The 23,182-nt window shown below is 40.6% G+C and overlaps 1 protein-coding gene across 2 annotated transcripts in view; it reads right to left on the bottom strand.

Moving 5' to 3' along the window:
• XPO7 (exportin 7) overlaps positions 1 to 23,182 on the bottom strand; it is a 78,891-nt gene that overhangs the window by 47,273 nt on the left and 8,436 nt on the right. The window lies entirely within an intron of this gene.

Here is a 23,182-nt window from a genome sequence, read left to right as displayed (position 1 = left end):
CGGCCGTGCAACCTCTCTCATCCGTTTTAAGGAATGAGTATGTTGAAATCATACCTGGCTTTTCAGTGTATGCTACTTTTTTAGACGTTTCATGGCCATCTTCACCTGAATTAGGCACAAAACAATTGCTGCTTGATGGGCACATGAGAAATCCCCCCCGCAAGAGTCACAGATATCCTGCTAGACACCCTGCCTAAGAACGTGTCTTGCACCATCTCCCTACCCTTCCCTAGCATTTTGCAAGAGAGCAAATTCCAATGCTCTGCCACTCACTCCCATGAGTTCAACTTTTATCCAGAGCATGGCCTTTTTCTTAATGTACTGAGTATGGTCAGGAGCCTGGGTTCTATTCCCAACTCTACCACATGCCTCTTGAGTGAGCTTTAATAAGTCACATCTTTGTATCTCTGGTCCCAATCCCACAGTAAGCTCCGTGCATATGGAGTCATATGCCTGCATGGAACCCCACTGACTTCAACAGGGTCTGCCCACCAAGCAAGGACAGGATCAGAGTCCTAGTTTCCTCACCTGTAAAATGGGGCTAACACACTTACCTACGATGCAGGGTTACCAAGAGGCTAAAGCCATTAGCTTGTAAGTCAGATCTTTTTATAGAGGGAGTTATGCAATCACCATGCACATCTATGTTTCTCTATTATAATAATAAAAGTAGGATACGGATTTTTTGAGGGGCGAAGAAAGAGGGGCAATCTGAACCAATTCTGCAATATTCCTTGAAAAGTAAAGAAGCCTGTATCACCATGGGACACCATAAAAGGCTCGTTCACCTGCACATCTACCAAAGTGATATATGCCATCATGTGCCAGCAATACCCCTCTGCCATGTACATTGGCCAAACCGGACAATCTCTATGCAAAAGAATAAAATGGACACAAAATCAGATGTCAAGAATTATAACATTCAAAAACCAGTCTGAGAACACTTCAACCTCCCTGGTTACTGAATTTCAGACCTAAAAGTCGCAATTCTCTAACCAAAAAAACCTGCAAAAACAGACTCCGAGAAACTGCAGAATTGGAACTAATTTGCAAACTGGACACTAGTTATTAGGCTTGAATAAAGACTGAGAGTGGACGGGTCATTACACAAAGTAAAAACTACTTCCCCATGCTAATTTTTCCCCTATTATTACTCACAACTTCTTGTCAACTGTTTGAAATGGGCCCTCCAGATTATCACTAAAAAAGTTTTTTTTCCTCCTGCAGATAACAACTCACCTTAATTGATTAGTTTCATTACAGTTGGTATGGCAATACCCATTTTTTTTTTTTTTATGTTCTCTGTGTTCTACATCTTCCTACTGTATTTTCCACTGCATGCATCTGGTGAAGTGGGTTTTAGCCCACAAAAGCTTTATAGCCAAATAAATTTGTTAGTCTCTAATGTGCCACAAGTACTCCTCGTGGTTTTTTGTTTTTTTTTTTGGTGGACACAGACTAACACGGTTACCACTCTGAAACCTGTCACCAATTCCTTCAGTTACCGATGCTCCCATCGCATCAGCCTTTCAAGATATAACAAGTTACAGAGCTTCCTCCAGGAGAATCACTAACGTAGTTCCAAATAATAGCTATACCAGGAGCACATTCATAATCATTTTTGCTGCTTCCTCTGCTTTCAGACTACACACAACAAGCTTTCCATTATACCCAATTCACTACTGGCCAGGGAGCAGGAGTAATTAGGTGTCTTGTTGAACAGGTGGCTACCGTGTAATAGCATCATGTATTGCTGCCACGACAGCCTGCCAGACTGAACATACTCCTGAAGGTACCCTCCTATCCCCCTAATCTTTACTGTCATTCTTGCCTCTAAGCTTTGGTCTTTGCTCTCAGAATAAACTACTCTCTGCACACACTAAAACCTCTCTACTAAGAAGGTCCTTAGAATTACGCTGAAGTTATTTAAAAGTACAGATTATTAGCACAGCTTCCCCTCTACCATACATGTCCTCCTCCTCCAGAGTAAAACTGGAAGCATTCTGTGCTTCATAAACATTAATTTACTTGCTACCAAAGAATTTCTAATATTAAATTTTCAACTTGTTTTCCTCCCTTAAGTTCAAGCATTTGTGCCTGGGGCTGAAAGATCAGGAACACAGAACACTGCATTACAGAGATGTTTTATCAGGGGAGGAACTGAATAGGCTAGGGGAAGAGAGAAAGAACTTCTTGAGGGGTAAGAGATGAGATGGGATCAGTAAAAAAGGCTGAATGCTTGAGAAGGAAAACCTAGTGTGTTATTCCAAGTATATTTATATAGCCTTTGGCAGCGTAACTCCCAACTCCTCCCCCTCCCAACCCATATGGCTACTGGTAAGCAATGAATCTCTGAGCTGCATGGTTCGTTTAAGGTCTTGGTTTTGATCTATGACAGCCCTATCTGGCTTGAGACCTGCTTGCTGGAGAGACCCTCCCTTCCCATTCAATACTGACACAGACTGAGGTCAGCAGAAAGAAAAGGAGTACTTGTGGCACCTTAGAGACTAACAAATGTATTTGAGCATAAGCTTTCGTGAGCTACAGCTCACTTCAACTGGAGTACCCCCTCCTCTATTTAAGAAACAGTTGCCAGTAAGATAGTCTCTATGAAAGGCCCTCAATTACTCAAATTTCAGAATTTATTCCTCCTCCCTCCATCCCATAATCCAAAATGGATTACATCTGTGCAAGTCCCGTCCATTTACTCAGGTTTCTGTGGAACGAAAGACATGACAACAGCTGACATTTGTGGGTGAAATGGGGTGTTATGAGTTTGATTTTATCTCTGGTTCCAGAGGAGATTATTTTGATCAATTCTTAGACTATTTTAATTGAAGTAAAAGCTATCTAGAGCTCATATGGGATATATATTTCAATACAGTTTCCCTGTGAAGGTGGTCCCTGACTATTTATATTATTATTTCAAATTTCTGGAGAATCTAATTTCTCTTCCACCCCTACGTTTATTGCGGTTACCCTGCAATGTAATGCAAAGGTGGGGACACACTTGTTTGTTGGAGGATTTTGTCTCAGATCAGCTTCATTCTTGAGAATTTAAGTCTATGAGCTGGTCTACTTTAGAAAAGTTGCACTGGTGTGACTAAATGAATTAAAAAAAAAAAAAATCAATGCATACCCCTAACATTCAAGTACTTAAACTGGTTTAAGCCTCACTTAAATTGATTTAGCTTAATTCACTACATTTACCAATTTATAATGATTTATCTTAAGGAAGGTTTAAACTGATTTAAGTGCATCTATAGAGGTTTGCATTGGAGGAGTTAAAATTAATTTTAAATCCATTTAATTCTATTGGTGTAACTTGTCTAATATACATTAGCCCTATCGACACTGACTTCAGTTTGTATTTGTAAGTGATGACCTTTTGTTTAAAAAACAAAAACACAAAACAAGAACACTGTTCATTACCTGTTGTTGAGCAAAAGGTTGTAGTTTCATTTAACGGTCTAAGTTTAGTTTCCTTGAAACAAAAGCTGCCACTGTGCTCTCAAACACATGGGCATGTGCAATGCTATGTCTGCTGTAAAAATTGCTTACCTCACTCCCATGTCTCAGATCAAGATTAAGATTTGAGGCTGCTCTGATCTGGTAGGAGAACGCTGGCTCCCTTCACAGGCACACTCTCACTAGGCCTCAGAGATCAGTTTCACATTGTCTCAAATAATCAAGAGGAAAATTTCCACTAATCAAATCCCAGAAAGTATTTTGAAATCTACTTTGTTTTCAAGTTTTAAGTAGCTCTTTTTAACCTCATACCCAAACCTATCAGTTCAAGAGGTTTAACTCCAGACACAGTTCTTTCTGCCCAAGGGTCTACTGAACAAGAGAATCACAAATCCCAGCATCTCACCAAATGAGAAGCCAAGGATATATTGGCACAGAGTTTAAAATGAGGACTGCTGAGATCAGTGGGAACATATTGCAATAAAAGATAAGGTAAGTGGCAATGAAGTCAGCTTTATTACAGTACAATCCAACTGGTATATCCCAATGGAAAAAATAATGTACCAATTAAGCAATCGAAGGCTCATTGGGAATGTGTCATTCTGGAAGATGTTCACTTATTTCCATGAATTGCTTTATAAATAATTAATGTCCACAGCACTGAAGTATAACAGCAAAACTAGCTTATTGCGGTGCAGGACTTTAGGCAGGACACTCATACCACTGATGTTCAAACCAAAGTAGGCCAGTAATAACCTCTCCTTTCTGGGGGCAAACATTAAAGGATATTACACTGGGGATTAACACACACATCCTTCTTTCCACTTTGGAAGCCTGGGTTCAGGTAGTGGTGAAAGTTACAAGTGTAATGAGTTAGATCATTTTACTCTCATATCGCTAAATCCACAGTGCACTTTGGAACAATGCAGAAGAATCAGAAATCTTGGCTCACGAGAAATCTAGCAATGAAGTAGCCGCAGGTGCTGCAGGGTAACATTACAGTGCCTCACTAGAGCTGTACGGGGAGAGCTTGCAAAGCTCCTGTTCATACTATGCCTTGCCTTTGAGAGCACTCTCAATAGGCCTCTTTCACAAGCACCAAGTTAGTCAGGGTTCGTGTACACTATACCTAGTCTGACCTCCTTTGGAGGACAGGCCACCCTCACCTCCCCATCCCACGAAACCCAACCACTGAAATTAGACCAAAGTATTGCAGCCCTTAGAAGACTAAACTGTCATGTGCCATAGGCAGAGAACAGAAGAGATGGAGCTGCACCAATTCTTGAGGTCCCTGCAATGGCAAATTCCAAATGTGGTTTTATTTACTTATAAGTCATAGTAACATTGTTTAGGGGTCCATCACCACAGAAAGCATACATTAGAAAACATTACTGTTAAGTGAAAGGTCTCATTTAAATGGAATGAAAGTCATTAGGCTGCCACTTATCCTTAAATGGGACTCTTGCCAAGGATGTAAAAATCTGGGGTGAAATTCTAGCCCCATTAAAATCAGTAAGAGTTTTGCCAGCGACTTCCATGGAGACAGAATTACACTCTTGGTGAGTGCTTTTGTTTTTGTTTTTTTATGATGAATGAGGCAGATCTGAAAGTTACATGTTCTTTCAAATTTAGAAGCATCAGGAATAGAGAGTCTGGTCTTCCCTAGTTTTGTTGGAGGCCCAGTGGGAGTAAGAAAAGAGGTTTATTTTTTGAATTAATATCTTAATTTTAGGGGAACAGATGTTCAGTCTTTAAACACAGGCTTCCTTTATTCAGTGTGTTACTAAGTCAATGAAGTTAAAATAGGTGTTACCATATACAATCCAGCAAAGAGTTTTAACCTCATTAAAAATCATTTCCCCCTTAACAGTTCAATTTTCAGTCTTGCCTTTTGTGCTATCATTTGCATCGGCTCTGCAAACATCATAGTCTTCCAGCCAAGACAGGATAAGAGTTTCTAAAACACTAAACAAAAACACCCTGTGGAGAATGAGGGAGATGGCTCAGTTATTTATTAAGAATCCCCTATGTACTTCAGTTTACCGCTGACATTTGCCTGTCTCTCTGCACTCATCTAAGTCAAAGGAGGCAGTTAGGCAGAACAAAGCAGGAACCTAAATAATGAAATAAGACACCAATGGTAAACAACTACAAGGGAGTTAAGACAACAATGGCTGGGCCAGTAAGTGGGAAGATGCTATTTTCCAGACAACAGGCAGAGTTACGGGTTACCAATGCTGAAAATGTAAGATGGAAAAAGAGACTACAGTTAAAAAGACAACCTGAAACAAGGATGCGGATACGGATTGTCAGTAGCTGCCTGGGGGTGGGGTGCTGACAGAGAAACTGCAGCAAGCAAACTGACTATCCTCAGCTAGAGATGGAAGTAACGGGTGAGTAGAGCTTACCAAAGCTTGCAAGGAAAGATTAAGGTTTAGGTAAGAGGAAATACATGCACAAGTCTTTGCTTTAACCCATCTCTCTGCTGTGTATCCTTGGGTAAATAAATACTTGTCTTTGAAGAAGCCGTGAGAGTCACTTTAATCGGTTGCTAGTCCCAGGCTCCCAGAGGGAAAGGGCTTACAGGCGCCAAACAGGTGCTGGATGGACCTGATGTAAAGTTGGTAAACACGGGACTGCAGCTCAGAGACCCAGTCTAGGAATGGGAGGACTTCAGGGTTCCACCCAGAGAGAGAGGTGAAGATAGTGAAATCTGTCAAAGGGGTGCACTGGAGAGGATTTAAAGCGCAGCTTGCCTCGTGTCTAGGCAGCCCCAAAACCTTGCTTCCCCCCAGATTTTGAAGAGATAGCCTATTGTATATACACATCATAAAGCAACCAATTTTTTTCTGCTTTGTAGATCCCCTGTAACTTACTTCAACATATCCAGGTATTGGATTAGATATTATACGTTAACGTGCACCAAAATAACCACTGCAGAACAGGGAAAGTGAAGGATGAAGGGGATGCTTTTATTTGGCATTTCCTTGCATTTGTCAGTTAGAAGCAATGCCTGAATAGTAGTTTTATTGTTAATCCGCTCAAACACCAAGAAAACATCCACAGAAGGCAGTACGCCAATGAGATCATTCTCTTCGATGAAAATCTTATTGACTAATTTAAGACGAGTTTCACTGATGGATATTTATGCCCTCACACTGGTAAAGTAATTACATGAATAAATGGACTCTCTCAACAGCCCTTGTGCTGCATTCTAGGTTTGCAGTGGTGAATGGTAAGTGAACCTCAATCTTTGTGCCTTAGTTTACTCATTTGGAAAATGAGCACCGTATTACTCACCTAACATGTTTTGGAGAGAATAGATTGCAATGCAAAATTAAATGTTAGCAGAGACACCATTAGCTATCACAGTATAGCCATCACAATAGAGTACAGGTAGACATGTTCTCTTGCACAAATAGAGCACTGCCATACAACTGTCACAAGAGAAATTTTTGATGCTCTGTTGTTGAAATGGTCGACTAATAAGCCATTAGGATATCACTACCAGTAACAACCCTCTATAATTCAGGCAAACTGCCCGGAGAGCAGGAAAAGCAGCACACAATGTTGGGGTTGGTTGTGAAGTTCTGGCCAGAGACCTCTTACACTAGGGCCTGTAGCATATTAGCCACTAGTGAGTTTTAGACAGACAACTACCTGTAAACTTTTTACCAACTAATAGTTTATACAGAAAACTGCTTTATCAGTCTGGGATACATTGATAAAAATAAAACAAAATCTGAAAACCCCAAGGCTTGAGCTCCTCAAACAAGGCTCAAGTTACAATTTAAAGTTAGCATTTACACTTCAGCTCCATAAACAAATAATTTTAATCCCTCAGATTTGAGACATTTCTGTGCTGATATCACATTTTCCTCCCTTATTGACGAAGTCTGAAAGCAGAACAGATTAAAGATGTAACTAAATTAAAAACAGGGAAGTCAGAGGACATTTAACCATGGATTCCTCTTTGGCCTAAAATGCAAGACATCCTTCTCTGAATCCACAGTGTTAGAAAGTGGCATCAACAAGACATTCTAAAGGGACTATCCCTGACAGGTGTTTGTCCAACCTGTGTTCGAAAAACCTCAACTGATGGGCATTCTACAACCTCCCTTGAAAGCCTATTCCAGAGCTTAAGCTATCCTTATAGTTAAGGAAGTTTTTCCTAATATCTAACCTCAAATCTCCCCCTTGCTGCAGATTAAGCCCATTACTTCTTGTCCTACCTTCAGAAGACAGAGAACAATTGATCTCAGTCCTCTTTATAACAGTCCTTAACATATTTGAAGACTGCTACTAGGTCCCTTGTCAGTCTTAGTTTCTCAAGATTAAACATGCCCCCTCCTTCCCCCAAATCTTTCCTCCTAGGTCAGGTTTTCTAAACCTTCATCATTTTTCTTATTCTCCTCTAGACTCTCCAATTTGTCCACATCTTTCCTGAAATGCAGTGCCCAGAATTAGATACATTAGTCCAGCTGAGGCCTCTCCAGTGCCAAGCAGAGAGGGACAATTGCTGTGTCTTACATACAACTCTCTTGTTAATACATCCCAGAATGATATTTGCTTTTTTCGCAGCTGCATCATATTGCCTACTCATTCAATTTGTGATCCACTATAAACCTTAGATCTTTTTCAGCAGTACTACCACGTAAGCCAATTATTCCCCATTCTGTAGTTGTGCATTTGATTTTTCCTTCCTAAATGAAGTACTTTGCACTTGTCTATTGAATTTCATCTTTGTGATTTCAGACCAATTCTCCAGTTTCTCAAGGTTGTTTTGAATTTGAATCCTGTCCTCCGAAGTGCTTGCAACCCCACCCATCTTGGCGTCATCTGCAAATTTTATAAGCTCTATAAACTTTATATGCTCTACTCCATTACCCAAGTCATTAATGAAAATATCAACTAGTACTGGATCCAGGATTGACCCCTGAAGGTCCCTCTAGATACATCCTCCCTGTTTGACAGCGAGCCATTGATAACTACTCTGAGTAGGGTCTTTCAACTAGTTCTGATCCCATCTTATAATAATTTCATCTAGACTACATTTCCCTACTTTGCTTATATCATCATCTTGTGGGACTATCCCAAAAGCCTTACTAAAAATCAAGATGTGATAGATCTACTACTTCCCTGTCAAAGAAGAAAATTAGGTTGGTTTGGCACGATTTGTTCTTGACAAAGCCATGCTAACTATTCCTTTTAACCCTAGTATCCACCAGGTGCTTACAAATTGATTGTTTAATAATTTGTTCCAGTATTTTTCCAGGTATCCAAGTTAGGCTGACTGGTCTATAATTCCCAGGTCCTCTTTGTTCCCCTTTTTAAAGTTAGGTAGTATGTTTGCCCTTCTTCAGTCTCTGGGACCTCAACCAACCTCCAAGAGTTCTCAAAGATAATTGCTAATGGTTCTGAATTAGATTCAGCTTGCTCTCAAATACCTGAGGATGAATTTCATCAGGCCCTGCTGATTTGAATACATCTAACTTATGTAAGTATTCTTTAAGTGGTTCTTTCCCTATTTTGGCTTGCATTCCTTCCTGAGTTGTTAATATTAACTGTGTTGAGCATCTAATCACCATTAACCTTTTCAGCGAAGGCTGAAGCAAAATAGGCATTAAACACCTCAACGTTCTTGATGTCACCAGTTATTAGCTCCTCTTTGCCGCTAAGTAGAGGACGTACACTTTCCAAGCAGGACAGTGGGGTGGGAGGAAGTTTTGTTTCATGGTCTCTGTGTGTATATAATGTCTTCTGCAGTTTCCACAATATGCTATGCATCCGATGAAGTGAGCTGTAGCTCACGAAAGCTCATGCTCAAATAAACTGGTTAGTCTCTAAGGTGCCACAAGTACTCCTTTTCTTTTTTCTTTTTACTTCATCTTTCTCTGGCTCCTAATATATTTAAAGAACATCACCTTATTGCCTTTTATGTCCCTAGCGAGGTTTAACTCATTTTCGTGTCTTAGGTTTTCTGCAAGATCTTAATACACAACGACAATGGACCCGATTCTCAGCTACTGAAGTCAGCATAGCTCCATTGGCTTCAACAGAGCTATGACAATGTACACAATCTGAATATAAACCTGTATATGAACTATTAAACATTGACCTAATATTCTATTTCCAAAATTAAAAACAAAAAGGATACACTTAAAAAAAAAAAAAAAGGATTGACAACCAACTGTATATAGTTTCACACTACTGTCCATTCTTTAATATTTTGTTAGAGGCCTGGATATAACATTTCCCTCCTAATAAATGGCCTCTCTGCCTTCTGGCAAATATTGATTCTTCTCCTCCAGCGTTCTGAACTTTGTTGAAATAAACTTGGCTCCTTTTGTTTAACACCATTTTCCACTTGTCATGACAAATCACCCTTGTTTGTACCCAAAACTCGGTCAGTGTTAGCCTAGCACTCAGAATAAGGTTTGTTAGTTAACTGCTTCAGAGCCGAAACAAACGTACATGAGTGGTTGAGAAAAATCATGATTATTCCATCTGTTTTCATTCTTTAAAAAGTTTCTCAGCAACAAAAAAGAAGAAAAGAAGATAAGGAATCAGGACCTCCATGATCTTGAACTTTTGAGGAAAGTTTCATGTTGGGCTGCTGATGTCCCTTTAATTAAAGAATAAGCTGTTGTTTTGTTTAGCCTGACTAGCTATTACTAGCACCAACGTTGCAGGCAGCAGTACTGAAATTCCTGTTTTTAGTGATTGTTCACTGCTTAGCAGGTAGAAATGTAGGCCAGCTGGAGCCGAGAGGAAAAAGATTTTGGGTAGGTCTACAATGGAGATGGAAGGTCTGAGTTCCAGCTCAAGCAGACACACCTGCCTTTGCTCTGATCCAGGTAGTGCACTAAAAACAGAACGGTTGCTGTATGGTGTAAGGGGCTAGCTGCCTGAGTATGATCCCGTCTGAGACCCTAGGACTATATTCAGGGTAGCTACACTTCAGAGCTAGCACACTAACCATAGATCGAGCTTGTGTGATTATGTCTAAGTGAACTGGGAATTGCACCTTCCAGTTTTAGTGGAGACACACCCATAATCACTCTACAATTCCTGAGTATGTGTTGTGATGTATAACAAATGTAAAGCAGAGGTGAACATAGCAAAGAAAGATGAAGATTTGATTAATTTAAAACTCAATCAACAGGCAGAATTATTACCACTATCCAACCCCAAAAGAGTCCGCAAAAAACTGTCCTCTTTGGGGATGAAAGTTAACACACTGTCATGCCATTTAAACACACAAGCCTTCCTTTCCACTTTGGAAGCCTAGGTTCGAACTGTAGCATAAGCCACAATGTGAAGTTGTTTTAGCCTCGGAAGGGCAATAGGTGCATTATCTATAAATTCAGAGTGCAATCTGGAACAATGCAGAGGAATTAGCAATCTACTCAGGAGAAACAGGAGGTGCATGAGAAAGCTGTGTGGGGGATGGGAAGCTTGCACAGCCTCTATTCCCAGTGGCCCCCATTCAGAAAAGCATGTAAGCATGTGCTTGACTTTCCTATGCCTATGATCTTAGGAGCATCATCAATTCACTACTTTCACAAGCACCAGATTCAAACAACACTGAAAGAAATCCTGCCCATTCCTCTGGAGAGCTTTATTTTAATTTTGAGTCACAATGTTACTGTCAAGGTTTATCATCATATACAGTATACAACATTAGAAGACACTGCCATTAAGTCTCAGGGCTTGTCTAACTTTCCTGAGTGTGTCCGTGCAAAGTGATTTAACTGTCAATTTAATGCACATTGGTTAAATTGTATTAAACTAAACCAGACTAAGGTCACTTTACTTCCAAACGACGACCTCCACATGGGGGTTTAGTGCACATTAGCTTCACATCTTTAGTTAATTCATCTTAACTTTGAGTGTCCCCATGTAGACATGCCTCATGTTAAAATTAGCCCGACACTCCCTTAGCTTGCCCAAAGTATCCAGGTGCAGAAGGGACATCTTGTAAGGGAATCTTTTAAGGCACATATATAGAAACACCAGAGCACAACAGGGCAACTGAAGGATGGAGTGGATGGCTGAACTTGGGATTTCCTTGTATGTGTCAGATTCAGTCCATGAATGGCAATATTTTTTAATTGAATGTGCTCAGCAGCCAGAAAACATTTACAGTACAAACTGCGTAATCCAATCAGATGACTTTCTCTGATAAAAATCTTTTAGGTGCTATTTTAGAGAGATCCTCACTGATGGATATTTCTCTCCTTGCATGCCTTAACTAGATCACCAATTCCATTCATATGCAGAACACTTCAACTGTACTGATGCTATATTCCAAGTTTGCAAAGCTAAGCCTTCAGCATACTCTACTAAAATTGCAGTGACAGAATACAGGAGTTTCTTCTCCCCTCCTCCAGCAGAGACTAAGAGAAAAATTAGACTAGCTTTCCTCTAGCAGTGACTACTTTTCTGGATATCACATGATCTGCTGTTAGGAGTAAAAAAATAGGTGGGAATTATTTAAACTTCAGAGACTAGGCAAGATCTACTGTTTTTACCAAGATAAAAATACCATGTAGTATAGCGATTATGTAGAGCAGGAACCCTGTATATATTAGATAAGGGCTAAAGCGTGAGACAGCAAAGTATTCAAATGCTAGTTGAGTTCTAAAAGTTAAACACAAAGAGAACTAAAATGAGTGGAAGGCACCTAAGTGAAGGGGACCCAAAAGAGAGGATGCCAAAAAGTTACAAACCACACTTATGTCCATCACACCTTTCATTCAAGAAATGCTCTTTATAAACACTAAACACACTTGAGATCGGAAACTATCCATTTAACATGTATGGTAACAGAAGCAGAACAGTTAACTGACAGTGTCAAATGGAAGAGCATCCAGCAATCCTGGCTGCTCATGTTCTGTTCTTGCCACTAGATGACACTTCTACTCAGCAACACACCACTGTGCCACAGTGTCACAGCAACTTAGGTTGCCAATTTGGACACAAAGAAGAGAGAAACTGAGTCACTCAAAGTAGTGAGGAGGTCATCAACTCTCTCCCCTGCCAATGCAGGATTGTTCCCAAAGTTATTTAGCACTCCCAGCATGTTAATATTAAAATCCTAATACATTAGTGTAAAATACTCTGTTGTAAACACTCTACTTAGAGGCCTAAAGTATCCTATGTAAAAGTGGTAAAATGTCAAATTTCTCTTGTATTTCACACTGTGTTAAGTAAGGCTATAAGACAGCCTGAAACGTCAGTAATTTCTTAGATGGAGTATTTGTTATAACCTCATGTTTAAACGTCTCTGATCTAGGAGTAAATTTTTCATATAACCACACCTCATGACAACATAGGACACTAGATGAAAAAGCAAACCACTATCACATACACACTTGCTAACAATTCTGCACGCTCAGTTTCTCTGATTAAATTCTTAAGCATTTCCATTTTCTAGAAAATGATCTTTTAAATTTTTCTCCCCTAGTCTTCCTGTTATCTTTGCCGCATACAAATGGTCAGGATTACAATTCATTTGTAAACAAACATTTTATTGAACACACTGGATGCATGCTGAAGAATTTCCATGTTGCATGGATGGTATTTTCTAAATGTGGGGTGAAACTGATTATTCTAAGACTCATAAGTGAAATTTAACAATACTGTGTTGAGTCAGTAGCTATTCACACTCCTCAGTCCTGACCTACATCTAAAGAAAAATAGACTCAGAGCAGAAACAGCTGTAAAGAAAGTTGACTATAGCCCCATCCCCCATTTGACGGTATCTATTCCTTATTAGCTCATCACCCTGATATAAACAGAAGCCATGTGGGATTCTGTACAAGTCATACAATTTTAACAAGTCTGTTTGTACACCTAAAACCTTAAAAATATGCAAAGATAAAAGAACATTTTTTCCTCTACCCTCCTGTGCTCCCATTAAGCTAAATAAAATTTAAGTGTTGAATTTTAACTGCCAGGGTCCCCCATCAGGGCCGCAAAATGCTTTGAGATCCTCTGATGAAAGGTATTACACAAGTGCAACACACCATGGCACGGTCTGAAATAGCAAATTTCTTGATTCAAAGACATCATTCCATCTGTCGTATAACTCTTCTCACTGAGGAAGAAAAACACATGAAACCAACAAACTTGAGAAACAGATGAGCAGATACATTTCCCTCCCTGAAAATGGATATGGAAGTTCTCTCTTGGGCCAAGATCACTGTTACATGCTCATAGGGCATGGCTACACTGGAAACTTCAAAGCACTGTCACGGGAGTGCTCCCACGGCAGTGCTTTGAAGTGCGAGTGTGGTCGCAAGAGAACTCTCCCAGCACTCCTGGTAATCCACCTCCATGAGGGGATTAGCTCCGAGCATGGCTCCCAGCGCTCAGAGCCTGTTTACACGAGTGCTTTAAAGCGCTCTGACTTGCTGTGCTCAGGGGGGTGATTTTTCACCCCCGAGCCAGCAAGTTAGAATGCTATAAAATGTAAGTGTAGTCAGGCCCTTTTTTGAAACACCCCATCCTGTTAGCAGGTGGTGATCTTGTTGGGAAATAGCTAAGGGGATACTGTTGACTGACTGAGGCAGGGGGCTCATTATCTTAACAAGATTAAGGGAGGAGTTCTACAGGAGATCTAGAGTGTGGGCTGAACATTCCTGTGGTAGGAAACACCAAACCTTTGAAGGCCTAGGATGAACTTTGTGTACATCTGAACAAGTGGGTTTTTTAGCCATGAAAGCTTATGCCCAAATAAATATGTTAGTCTTTAAAGTGCCACCAGACTCCTTGTTATTGGTTTCTCTTTCTTTCTTTGTTAATACGCCAAACTCCAAGGAAGGGAATGAGCTTTTGATCCTATAGTGTGTGAACTTTGCTTGAGAACAGTTAGGGAAAGGCATCTGCTTACAACTGCACAGTTTTAGCCCTAAGCAAATTTTACGTCGATACAGTTTCCAGGTTTTTTTTCCTCCTAGGTCATCCATTTCTGTACAGTATGTGGGGGGGGGGGGGGGAGGGAGGAGAGAATTCGTCTTTTTTTTTTTTTTTAAATGAAGTTGCTGACATAGGCTCAGTGAGAATTACCTCAGTACTGATGAAAAGCCAAAAGTTTTAGGCCAAGATTAATACCCCCCCACCCACCCCCAAAAAACCCCACCACACTATTCAGGGGTCTAAAGTTAGGCACCAAAGTCTGATCTTCAAATATTCTGAGTATCCAGCAGCCTCTGTTGACTTCAGTGGGAGCTGCTGGTTCTCAGAACTTTTGAAATACCAGCCACTGACTTGGAGGCCTAACTCTGGTGCCCACAGTTTAAAGTCTTGGCCTCAGTGCTTTCCCAGGGAGAATGAATATCTGTGGAGCTCACAGAGTGATGAAGCATAAACAGGAGACTGAAAAAAGTTAAGACAGAAAGCACAAAGCAAAATTGTCACCAGTGTTTTCCACACATCAAATATAAACAAAGAGTGTGTGATCTTCAAATGATAAATAACCCCAACAAAACAGCTACTGAAAAAGGAGGCTTCAGGAAATGGCTGTGGAATTGATCCTATATTACATGGTTGCTTAAGAAACACTCTTTGCATACAAGGGCTGCAATAAGCTTTAAGCAAGTTTAGTTCAATGGAGTCTGACGTAGCCATGCTGATAGTTCCTGTTTCAGATAATTGAGGAAATGTATGCTGCATTTGGCACCTCTGGAATGCTGGCTGAAGCATGAAGGGACATATGAATCTTCAGTGCATCTGGCACGTAAATATCTTGTGAGGCAGGATACAACAGTGCCATGCGAACTCCTGTTCTCACTATCAGGTGACATTGTCAACAAGAAGCGGGAAACATTATCTCCTGCAAATTGTAACAAAACTTGTTTGTCTGAGGAACTGGCTGAAGGATTGAATGGACTTGTAGAATTATGTACCAAAAAAACTGCATTCAAAAACAAAACAATGTAAAACTTTAGAGCCTACATTTGTAAGCTCAACTTTCATGATAAAGAGACTGCACTACAGTACTTGAATTAGATGAGTTGAAAAATACTATTTCTTTTGTTTACTGTGAAAATATTTGTAATAAAAAATATAAAGTGAGCACTATATACTTTGTATTGTGTTGTAATTGAAATCAATATATTTGAAAATGTAGAAAACATCCAAAAATATTTAAATAAATGATATTCTATTATTAAGAGCGCAATTAATCGTGATTTTTTAAAATCGCTTGACAGCCCTACTATTTATGCACTTCTAGCACATCACAATTATTTACTGCAATAGTATCCATAGCGATCTCCTTGCATCTTTCAGGGAATCAATAAAAATGCTTCATTTTCTCCCCTACAGCAAACATTCTTCTAACCAAGGTAGGCTGGATGGGATTTCTTTTAGAGTCTAGCAATGCCACTGTCATAAATATAAAGGGAAGGGTAAATACCTTTAAAATCCCTCCTGGCCAGAGGAAAAACCCTTTCACCTGTAAAGGGTTAAGAAGCTAAGATAACCTCGCTGGCACCTGACCAAAATGACCAATGAGGAGACAAGACACTTTCAAAGCTGGGGTCTGGGGGGGGAGAAGAAGAGAGAAACAAGGGTTCTCTCTGTCTGTGTGATGCTTTTGCCGGGACCAGAGCAGGAATGCAGGTCAGATCTCCTGTAACAAGTTAGTAAGCAATCTAGTTAGATATGCGTTAAATTCTGTTTTGTTTAAATGGCTGATAAAATAAGTTGTGCTGAATGGAATGTATATTCCTGTTTTTGTGTCTTTTTGTAACTTAAGGTTTTGCCTAGAGGGATTCTCTCTGTTTTGAATCCGATTACCCTGTAAGTTATTTACCATCCTGATTTTACAGAGGTGATTCTTTTACTTTTCTTTAATTAAAATTATCTTTTAAGAACCTGATTGCTTTTTCATTGTTCTTAAGATCCAAGGGTTTGGGTCTGTTCACCTACGCAAATTGGTGAGGATTTTTATGGAGCCTTCCCCAGGAAAGAAGGTGTAGTGCTTGGGGGCATATTTTGGAGTGGGGGGAGACATTTCCAAGTGGGCACCTCCCCTGTTATTATTGTTAGACACTTCGGTGGTGGCAGCGTTTAACCTAAGCTGGTAAGAATAAGCTTAGGGGGTCTTTCATACAAAGTGCCCACATCTGTGCCCTAGAGTTCAGAGTCGGGAAGGAACCTTGACAGCCACTCCTACTCTGGTACTGTAGAACAACTCGAGGCACCTGTTACAAAACTCCCACCACTTGCTGACCCAGAGCGGCAAATTCCGACTTGGGAATCCAACAATGCTTTGTGGCATCATTTCCGATTTAGCACGGGATTGTGCTGTGCACACAAGTGGTAAAATGTGTAGTGTTTCCAGGGCAGATCACTCATAAAAACCTACAAAAGGTACATATCTAGTTTTAGACATGCTGCAAGAACTGTCCTTCCTCACCCACACCTATCATAAATGAGCTACCAAAGTTTATTACTTCTTTAGGACCAAAAAGGTATTCAACACTCTATATTGTTCATAAACAGAGGCAATCCCTGCCCCAGGGAGTTTATAATTTAAAGAACAAGAATGAGAGAGTTTAAGTAGGAGGTGAAACTGCTGACATGCAACAGTAGAAACTAGTCAATAACCTACTCAGATGCAAACAAATATCGCAGCATAATTTCACTGAGGCTCAGCCCCCCCCCCCCCCCACAAAATAAGGACGACAGTTTGTTACAGGGTATTAAAAGGAGGAATGATAATAATGTGCCTAGTTTAGTAGTATAAAAGCATGCCTTCGGTGAGTATGTGATGGTTATGCTAGTGGCACTTACATATGTAGCAAACTGCAAGTGCAAACAATGAATTAGAAAAAAAGAAAAAAAGGCAGGGCAGAGGCCCATTTAGTCCCACAGAATGAAATGGATAAAGATAAACCCTCCTGTGAAGGAGCAGATCAGCCGACTTCCAGTTCTGTCTGACCAGCTGGAAACAACATGTATTTCAGCCTGTTGTGTTCTGGGTTTGCAGTTTTGTGAAACACTTAGAAATAGCAAGATCCAAACACACACAGAAGAGACTCTGCAAGCTTGACTCAAATCATAGTGCTTTAATGGAGCAGTAACCTGACCCATTGCATAAGTAGAGCCCTGCAAATCTGCGGATAGCCGCTTTATATCCACATCCGCAGACCATGTTGGCAGGTTGCAGACCCTATATGGGTACAAGTTTTATAACCATGCAAGGCTCTATGCATAAGAGGAAAAGAAGCCCTTGCAACTTATCCTCTGTTTCAGAAACTTATGAAGCAAGAGAACAATGTATAATGTGCACAATTCTTAGTTGCTCTTATATAGACTAGGAGCTTAATCTGGCTAAAAGTTTTACATAAAGCAAGTCCTGGCTCTTGCAGATAGTTAACTAAGATTTAGATTATCAATCCAAATAATTGATATTAAAAATATACCTCATTGCAAGGCACTTAGATGTTCAGACAGTAGTAAGCTCCTTCACAAGAATGATGTTTGTCCAGGGTCTCTTGTTATTTTCTCCACTTTAAAAAATCTTTTACATGAAAGTGAGACACTACCTTATTCGATAAAATTGATTTTAACCAATTAATTCCTGTAGAAGTTAGCACTTCCTCCGTATTTTTGCCCACTACATTTGATGAAGGTCAGCCACCATTTCCAACTGAACTGTCACAAGGCAAGCAGTGCGGCCATTGTGAGCATCACTTGTTCATGCAGGAGTGAAACAGCTTTGCTGGATATAACAGTATAGGGTGATCAGATGAAAGATGCCATCATCTGGACAAGTCAAACTCCTTTTTGCAAGGCTCTGATGTCTGTTTAACCACAAGTTAATAACCCCATAGTGTTTTATGAAAACGGGGAATATAATCCTATGTAATCCAAGTAAATGTTCCCTATTTCAGTAAATCAGGTGCTAAGATCCAGGCTACTCATGATTAGGGCCCTATCAAATTCACTGTCCATTTTGGTCAATTTCACGGTCATAGGATTTTAAAATTAGTAAATTTCATGATTTCAGCTATTTAAATCTGAAATGTCAAGGTGTTGTAATTTTAGGGGTCCTGACCCAAAAGGGAGTTGTGCTGCTGGTGGGGGCGCTGCCTTCAGAGCTGGGCGGCTGGAGAGTGGCAGCTGCTGGCCGGGAGCCCAGCTCTGAAGACAGAGCCACCACCAGCAGCAGCACAGAAGGAAGGATGGCCTGGTATGGTATTGCCACTCTTACTTCTGCGCTGCTGCTGGTGGGGGTGCTGCCTTCAGAGCTGGGTGCCTGGCCAACAGCAGCCGCTCTCAGCTGCCCAGCTCTGAGGGCAGCGCAGAAGTAAGGGTAGCAATATCGTGACCCCCCTAAAATAACCTGGTGACCCCCCTCTGCAACTCCCTTTTGGGTCAGGACCCCCAATTTGAGAAATGCTGGTCTCCCCTGTGAAATCTGTATAGCATAGGGTAAAAGCACACAAAAGACCAGATTTCATGGTCCGTGACGTGTTTTTCATGGCTGTGAATTTGGTAGGGCCCTACTCACAAGACATTCCTAAGCACAGAGGCTACTTCTACACAGGTACTACCAATATTTAGTACACAAATTTGTAAAGGGGTTGGAAACGCTTTAGATTTTCCTATCAAAAAGAAATCTATTCCTGAGACATCTAGCTGTGAAAAGCACTATAGAAAATAAGTTTGGTTTTTAGACACCTTGAGTGGCAGGGCTGGAAGATGATGTGTAACCTTTGTTTTCAGAACTCAAAATTGGGCAAATATGGCAAACGCTCATTGTAGTTCTTCACTTCTTGAGGTCTCTTAACCATAGATTCGTTAACACATCAGAGGCTTGGACAGAATCATCACCATACATTTGCAAGCACAAGGAGCAGCTGTGAAATAAGGGGTTATCTTGGTTGACATGGGTTGAAACTACACACTTACACAGTGCCCCAAACAAATCAAGAGTTAGGGAAGATAATATTCTGATTGGTAAACTGGCAAAATAATCCCTGGAGTGCTTCATTTGAGAATACCACAGTTCCAAAATCCTACTCTTCAGTTAGTTTTTAACTAAATAAGATGTATTTTGTAAACCTCACCAGAAGTCTTATAATAGTGAACTGCTTCTAAAGTCACAGATCCATTTTCCCATACAGACTTGCATTTTGTTATAAAGAGGGGGAAACAGTTTTGTAAACTCTCCCACTGTGTTTGGGACACAGATAGGAGTGGAAGACAAGGAATTTCATTGGGCTTTGGTATTTGCAACGGGAAAATAAGATGAGTCAACTACCAGTACTAGTAACGCTTGCTGCCATGAAGAAACAAGCTGGCTTTCAAATTCCTGGATATTTCCCCCTCAACTAACAAGAGCTATGGATTCAACATTTGGGGCTTTAGCCGTGCAAACAAAAGCCAGCCTGCAGGTGCAACAATCAAAAGTGCACAGGGTCTTCCCCTGCTATACATTTCACAGCCATTGATATTGGTGATTGACAGTATGTTCCAGACATTCAACACACTACAGATGTAATATTTTACCTAAATGGGAACACATTACAAAGAAACCAAAATTTAAATCAAGCACTCTGCATTGACAAGCCCGAGCCATGCACTATGCAGATTCCTTAGGGATGCAGAGCTGCTCTCATCCCGATTTTAAAAAAAACCCAAAACAAAAAAATCCACCCCCGAGATGTGTGCTGAGTTCCATAACTAGTGAACACCCTGGAGGTACCTCAGTGTAAAGCCTCTATAAGACTGCTGTATCTCTTCATCCATAAAACTGCAGAAGCTCAGCAAAGCTTGCAAACTGATCTTTAACTTACTGATTTAACTAGAGGCACTTTAGAACATTATCCTCTACTGATATTTCTCTAGCAGTGTACTCAAGTACAACATCCTTGGACTGTAACTCCTGCAGTCACCAAGCTCATAAACACACTCAGCTACTGATACAAAACCACAGAGCCTTCAAATAAGAAATTAAGCCAAACACTTGGAGGATACAGAAATAACACTTCACTTCCACCTAATGTGAACATAGAAAACAAAACTATTAATTCAAAGTGACAGGTTACTGGATAGACCAGTAAAGAGGTCTATTTGAGAACCATGCATTAAGTGCAGAAAATTCTACTGCAGGAGAAAAATAAATCCTTCACAGGTCTGAAAGCACAGTGTAGAAGGTATACGGATGAAGAGCTCATTTTACTGGCAAGAGATGAAAAGGATGGAGGTATTAAGAGATGGCTCTGAAGTGGCAGCATTTCACTAATAGGAAAATGGTGTCTGCTGTTTTTATAGCGATCTTACTAACAAGTGAAAGCGTGTGGTCCACTGATAACTACAGTAAATTATTAAAAGGATACATTTATGTTCCTGAATAAGATATTTTTATGAATTTATCCACTCATACGATGGATTTGTTGGGCACCGGTGTAGTTACAGCCCCATACGTGGGTGACTTTGGTAGGTTTAGCAATTTCGCAGGAAAGACTAGTTTAGGGCAGGGCACTGGTAAGTACCTGTTTAAACAGGAAAACTGGGAAAAATAATCACATCAGTGTCTAGCAAGTTCAGCAAGCACAGAATGAATCTTTTCAAACTTCACATACTTCCATTCAAAACTGAGGAATAGGCTTGGTCCATCTGCTACATCAAAGTTGGTCTTCTGCGGCAGAATGCTGCGTGGCCAAATGGACCTGGACTGCAAGTCTGCAACTCTGCATGATCCCGATTGCTTAGTGCTTCAAAGCCTACAACTCCGTATTATGTTGTTTGACGTTTATATCAGAGGTTCTCAAACTGGGGGTTGGGAACCCTCGGGGGGGGGGGGGGTCACAAGGTTATTACTCGGTGGAGTGGGGGAGGAGGTCACGAGCTGTCAGCCTACACCCCAAACCCCACTTTGCATCCAGCATTTATAATGGTGTTAGATATATAAAACAATTGTTTTTAATTTATGGGGGAGGGGGGTGTCATACTCAGAGGCTTGCTAAGTGAAAGGGTTACCAGTACAAAAGTTTAAGAACCACTGGTTTATATAATATTGAAAAATGAAATGAGTCATGACATGTATAATTTACTTGAGAAAATATTGAACCAAAACAGACATTCCGATGCTCAGTATTATAGTTACATATATTAGTATAACATCCACAATTTGAATATGGTAACTAAAGTTAAATGTAATGTGGAGTGCATTAACGAAGTTTTTAAAACACAGGACTAACTAGATTATCCTGGGGCAGTAAAAAAAAAAAACATTTTACTTGGCAAAAATCACCTCTGGTAAATACCATCCCATCCCTGGGCTTTGGAAAAGACGGGTTTATGGCTTGTATCACTACAAGGTGGCTGTGGGTTTAGATGTATGCCACACCCAGGGTAAGTTTTCTTTTCTCTGGAACTCTGCACCCAGAGTATTATGCGGGCACACAACAGAACACTCATTAAAATGGAACAGTGTCAACAGAAAGCTGTGATGTAAAACAAGTGTTGCATTCCTGATACAAAAAGTGATGTGAAGCAGTGCACTTCATTCCATGCCCAGCTGTAGTTAGCCAGGTTTGCAGCTGATGTGATGCAACCCAGACCAGTGACAGGTAACAAGATACCCACTGTGTCTAACAGGGTATGCCTACACTGCAATGAAAAACCCACAGCTGGCCCAGACCAGCTGACCCAGGCTCAAAGGGCTTAGGCTACATGGCATAAAACTGCAGTGTAGATGCTCTGGCTCTCGAGGATTAGAGCTCTGGGGCCCTCCCTCCTTGTGGATGTCTCAGCGCCTGGGCTCCAGCCCGAGCATCTGCGCTGCCACTTTATAGCCCCCAAGTCCAAGTCAGCTGACCTGGGCCAGCCATGGGTGTTGTATTGCAGTGCAGACAACCCCCAATCTTATCACTGGCAAGTGCACTCCAAAATTCTGAAACTTTCAATTAGCCCTAAAGCATGTTTTCTGTTTTGCGGTGCTTGGCTAATGGATTGGAATCTGTGAGCTCTGTTATGTGAATGGTCCTCAAGCCCACTTTTTACATTGTGACATCAACTCATTTTTCTAGAACGTGGTAACGGATTAGAAAAAAAGATAAGTAACTGAACAGGTACATTCACTATACCCATTCTATATACGCTATCACAGCACAGTGAAGGGTCTGAGTGCCTTAAAGAGCAGATTCAGAACCCTACCTTTACTTCCCAAAATGCTTTTGGCTTTCAAAATCTACCATAGGAAAAAAAGATTGTGTTGGGCCCAATCCTGAAAGGTACTGAATGCCTCCAACAAGGTGCTGGGCACCTTCAGTTCCCACTGGGGACAATGGGACTTGAGGATGTTCAACTTCACCCAAAATCAAGTTCACTGTCAATTCATGTGAAAGATTCATGTTTTGAAACAGATTATTTAAATGTGAGGCTGATGCCCTGGTTCTGATAACGAAGGGACAAACACTGCCCCACAATATTTCACAAAATTACCATATTAGTTAAAGGGAGGACAGAACAGACTTCAGATATTATGTTTGCTTCCATATCAAGATGCAGTCTTGACCTTAGCAGAGATGCTTTCTAAGTGGGTGGTTACTAACTACCTTTCACCAAAAGTTCTAGGAACTAGTGTACACTTAAGTGGGGTGGGAAGAAACAACAAGCAGAATTCTTATCTATCACCTACCTTCATGCAAATCTGAGGATCTCTCACCATATTACTCCTGGGAGAATT

Source organism: Natator depressus, chromosome 26 (genome assembly GCF_965152275.1).
Source record: "Natator depressus isolate rNatDep1 chromosome 26, rNatDep2.hap1, whole genome shotgun sequence".
In the NCBI taxonomy this organism is placed as follows: Eukaryota; Metazoa; Chordata; order Testudines; family Cheloniidae; genus Natator; species Natator depressus.
This window is presented reverse-complemented; position numbering and strand designations above follow the sequence as displayed.